The following is a 4,972-nucleotide window of genomic DNA, read 5'->3' as shown; positions in this document are numbered from 1 at the left end:
TTGCGACCATCACTATTGGTCATTGAATGGTCATTGTTTTTCATTTGCGACCTTTCTGCGACCAAAAATAGATGGTCAAAACCTATCCGTCGTAAACTCAAATTAACGATCTTCTTTGTGATATGTAAAAGGTCATTGGTTCCACGACCAAATTTTTGGTCACGGGCAGCCTCCCTGGGCCATGTAGGATCCAGCGTGGCAAGCTGACGTGGATAAGAATCATCCCGGTCCAATTCAATGTTTTACATGGGCCGAGCCCATTAATTTAGCCTTTTCAATATATATTATTTCCTGTTAATTTTCGCTAGCTACGTGGGCCTAGCCCAGCAATTCAGCCTTTTATTTTCTAGGCCTTTGGCCTTTTAGCTTCCATTTCTTGTTTGGTCCTTGGCCTTTTTAATTTCCATTTTAGACCAGGTCCCACTAGTCATATCATCCAATTAGGTCCCACTTGTCAGTTTTTCTTTTTTTTGTTTCCCATTTTAAAGGGTGTTGTTTAGGTGCCGCACGTCATTTCACTATTTGTGCAATAACCAATAACTTGATTCAAACAGAGCCAATAATACATAGAATTTCAAACGACAGCCAAACAAAGTACTTTACAGTCATGGCATTACAAATCAGGTATTCAACTATAAAATACACCTAATATTAACATGGCCAGCTCCAGGGAGCTAAAACACATAGTTGGGTGCTGGTTTTCTTCAGGATTCTTCTCCTGGAGCTCTTGTACATCAACTTTTGACGAATGAAGGCTAGCATCTGCAGGTTATACATCAAAAAAGTTAGGAAATCAAGTGAAGCCGTGCATATAGCATTCTCCTAACAATGAAAATAGTTGCTGAAGTTGAGATCTAATAAGAAACCATGCATATAACATTCGCATAATAGCAAAACTGAGATATATTTGTAAAAGGGCAAATGATAAGTTGCATTTGGTGAGAATATAACAACAGATTAAGAACATATCAATGCAGTAACAATACAGAGAGCTGGTATCAAGCAGAGCACAAATTGAGAGAAATTTACGGTCCAGGATTCGACCTTCCAAAGGAGCAGCATGGTGAGTCACTTTGCCTTCATTGGGAGTTGCAGGTCGGAGTTGTGAGCTGCTTCTTTGCTTCCCCATATAGAACACCAGGTTCTCTCCTAAGATAGCAACCCAAAAAACAAAAAACATGATTAGGGAGCTGGTACATAAGAAAAGGAATTCATGGTCGGTGACATATACAACTAAAAAATAGGATATAAAATATTATTAGAATTGCATATTAGATGGTTGCAAGATAACTTTTGCTTGATTTCATATTGTGCATACAAAGTTGAATTCATGGTAGATGTACTAGAAAAAACTAACTGACCCAGAGGCTTAACAGATATCATAGATGACATTCTATAGCATTTTGTAGATCAACTCCCAACAACATCCTTTACATTCATGTACATCACCATAATCATAAGCCATACCAAACTACCGATGCTAAAATTACAGATCCTCGCGCAGAAAGGGAAAACAGAGACATCACAGCCAGGAGCTAGGGGTGCTCACCGATGCGGTGCCTCTACTTGCGGGTGGGCTGGTCGAACCACGTCTTGACATAGTTGTGCTTCACCATCTTGCCCTCCTCTCCTCCTTCTTACCTACACAACACGGACAAACCAATCCACCTATCAGTTAGCAAGTTCAGCCTGTACTAGTATACTACCAAAAAGCATCGCACAAAAAATCATGGATGATCTGAACTTGTACTTGATTACTAAATACTAATGTATATAGCACAAAAATAATGGATACTTAGGCACTGATTGGATTGGCGTTTCACAGCACCATACAACTGTAACATATACGGACCTTCATTCATCGTTTTCATTTGTAGGAAAAAATCAAACGTCAGATGTTTGCCTGCACATTATTATTGCTTCCGACTGATGGAACAACTAATCTACTGCCGCAATTTTGCTCTTCCCCATAATCTACCGACTGGTGTTGTGAAGTAAAGCTTGGGGGCTTGGCCCTCCTGACTCGGGATGCCATTTGAATGGAACTTATGCCTAGTAAAAGGACATTAACATGCAGCACAAGCAAAGATGGCATGACTGAACATTGCATAGTAAAAACTTGCATTTAGATAAGAAAAACAATGCTGAGAAGATAAAACATGCAAATTTCAGCCTAGTTGAAATTGAATATTACAGTATGTGCAATTCTCATTCATGGGTAGATGCAATGCAAGATGAACTCATTACATAAGGGGGGAAATTGTGAGTTGGGGTGTTAATGTTGACACATTTATGTATCAACAACATCTTTTTTGCCGCCCGCAAGGGGCAGTTAGTTGGCCCTATGCAATTCAAGCATCTACACCTACCTACCAGCTGGCTGGACATGTAGTTAGCCAGCCATCAACTAACAATTTTTTTAGAAGAACTAAAAATTTTTGCAGGTAAAAAGGAAAGAGCTTGTTCATAATTACAAGGGTTATGGCCTCTTTTCCTGTTCAAAAGAAAAGGGCATAAAGGGGGAGAAGACCAGACCCAAGAGAAGGGGGGAAAAGCATGGGCATGCTTTCGAGCACTCATTTACTTGGGCCTATCAAAAGTGGGACAAAAGCAATGCAGTCACTAGATCAATCACCTTAGAAAAAATGCACTCCTAGAACACGGCTACTTATATTTTCTCTCCTAGGAGAAACATCACTCATTAGAAATGAAAATATGTCCTACTCAGTACTAGCATTTTGAACTATGAAATGAAATACATTAGCAGTAGTAGTATATGGAGTAGTATCTTGTGTGTGTGCTATCTGAAGTAGAGCATGGAAGCAAGTTTTGCTTCAGAGGCCGAATTTAATGAGATACAAAGGCATGCCCCTGAAAGCAGAGCAGATAACAAGAAACAGCGCTGCTTCATGGTATTGTTCCTGTTTTGATAGCCATTTTGTGATCTACACAACGGTTACACACACACAACACGGTGAACACATACCGAAGCTAGGAATTTGCAACAGCCAACAGAGAGCCGCGGAGAATAGGGCTACCGAGTACGAGCCATGGTCAGAAGTATACTATGTAAAAAAACACTCCCTCCATTCGAAAATACTTGAAATAAGGGTGCACATTTGCATAATAGCTATATGAACATACATAACTCAAGTTCCTACTGATGTACTATGCAAATTTGAAATTTAGATTCCCAGCGTTTACTACTGAAATTTCCATTGGTAGTTCACCACTGAACTCTATTTTTGTAAGCCCGGGAACTCCATGCCAGCCCTGTCAATCCTAACAGTGTGAGTTAGACAAGCAGGTTGCAGAACAAGAGGCTATATTCAGTTAACAAGCATGTGAATGCAGTATCTTCAGTGTGTGCACTGCACCACCAAATGTAGCTGGATGTAGAACATCTCAGTTCGTCAAGTAGGCATGGACGAAATCAATCCAAGCCGCTGTCTACCTATTTCAAAGTCACGTAACACTAGAGTGCTATCTAACACCATCAATTCTAACCAAATTCTCTCTAGCATCACTAAAATCAAACCAAATCCCTCCATCCATCGTGAGGTGTGCTCTAGCATGTATATAATAAAATGAACAAAAGATTTTGTGATTCTGCTCGAAAACTTACCATCAGTTGTTCTTCCTGCATCTCTAAATCTGAATGACGGCACTGAAAGTAGAGCTCCGGCGGTGGGGATGAGCAACACTGTCAGAGGATGATGATCTTCAAACACTGGGAACAAAATTCACCATCTCATCGACGAGAGATGGAGGAGGGGAGACGAACCAAGGAGAGCGGGTTGGTGGAGAACTCCGGGATGGAAAGGAACTTGTCCTCGGAGATGAAGCCCTTGGCGATGCGGTCGAGCTGGCAGAAGTGCTAGTGCTTGGTCTTGCACTGGAGGCAGGCCTGGGTGCCCTCCTTGCGCTCGTGCACTAGAAGCAGGCCTGGGTGCCAGACTGGGAAGTGGCAGGCGTCGCAGGCGGTGAAGACCTCGCCGTCCATCATGGTATCCAGGCCGTCGGCGCAGATCTGGCACACGTCCCCGGCCCCGTGCCCCCCGGACTTCTGCACATAGCAACGAGATGGGTCAAAACCGAGGCTCCACTTCAGGGAGGAAGGGGACGGGATGGAGAGGAGCATGATGAGATAGGGAGGAAGGGGACGTCGTTATGATCTAGTTCGCGAGCCCACTACCGTTGTCACGGGTCTGGAAGCACCGCCTCGCCTGCTCGATCTGGGTCCTCGACAGTGGGTGTGACAGCGGATTGAGGTGGGAGGGAGAGGGTTTGGGTTGGGGCATGCAGCATCTGTGGGTGGGAGTGAGACAAGGGGAAGGATGGGTGGGGAGGGGATGGATCAGGGTGGGTGGGAGAGAGAGGCGGTGGCGGGATGGGGAAGGACGGGGCAGCGACGGGGGTCCGCCGTCATCGATCTGGATCGGGGAGAGCGGGAGAGAGAGGCGGCGGCGGGTCTGTTCTGGGGGAGAGGGGGAGAGAGAGGCGGCCTTGGGCTGCTAGGGTTTGGGTTGGGCTACAATGGGGTGAGAAGTGTGAGAGGCGTTGGATCTGATGGATATGGACGGTTCAGATCAGCTACAACGGGGTGATCCCTGGGAAGTGTTCTGATTGGTTCGGAAAATTGGTGATATAAAATAATTTCCAAGTACTAAAAATAGGGGGATTTTGAGAAGCATCTATCAAAAATATTTTACAAAAGGTCACCACACAAATTTTCACTAAAGTTAGACCACATTTTATGGATGAGCACCAATTTGTATGCATTTCTGATCTTTCTAGCTATTTTTAATCATTTTCCGAGTGGTAAAAATGGTTTTTTTTTAAGAAGCTATCAAATATTTGTTGCAAAATTGGACTCCATCAATTTTCTAAAATACTAGTCCATATTTAATGCACAATTGACCAAATGGTTGGGTGTCAAAAGCCTTGATCCACCTCTAGTGAAAAAGACAAA

At 43.4% G+C, this 4,972-nt stretch overlaps 1 long non-coding RNA gene across 2 annotated transcripts; it reads right to left on the bottom strand.

Annotated features, from left to right (window-relative positions):
- Positions 1 to 541: 541 nt before the first annotated feature.
- LOC125522360 lies at positions 542 to 4,506 on the bottom strand. 2 transcript variants are annotated; one of them, XR_007289744.1, is made up of 6 exons: positions 4,196 to 4,505; positions 3,785 to 4,066; positions 3,626 to 3,703; positions 1,550 to 1,641; positions 1,045 to 1,149; positions 542 to 762 (listed from the first exon to the last, which is right to left on the bottom strand). It is a non-coding gene; the product is annotated as an uncharacterized LOC125522360 (long non-coding RNA). The 2 variants fall into 2 exon arrangements; XR_007289743.1 differs by having other exon boundaries at positions 3,626 to 4,066; positions 4,196 to 4,506.
- Positions 4,507 to 4,972: the final 466 nt, after the last annotated feature.

Source organism: Triticum urartu, chromosome 7, assembly GCF_003073215.2.
Source record: "Triticum urartu cultivar G1812 chromosome 7, Tu2.1, whole genome shotgun sequence".
In the NCBI taxonomy this organism is placed as follows: domain Eukaryota; kingdom Viridiplantae; phylum Streptophyta; class Magnoliopsida; order Poales; family Poaceae; genus Triticum; species Triticum urartu.
The sequence above is the reverse complement of the archived record's forward strand: the minus strand, read 5'-3'. Positions and strand labels throughout refer to the sequence as shown.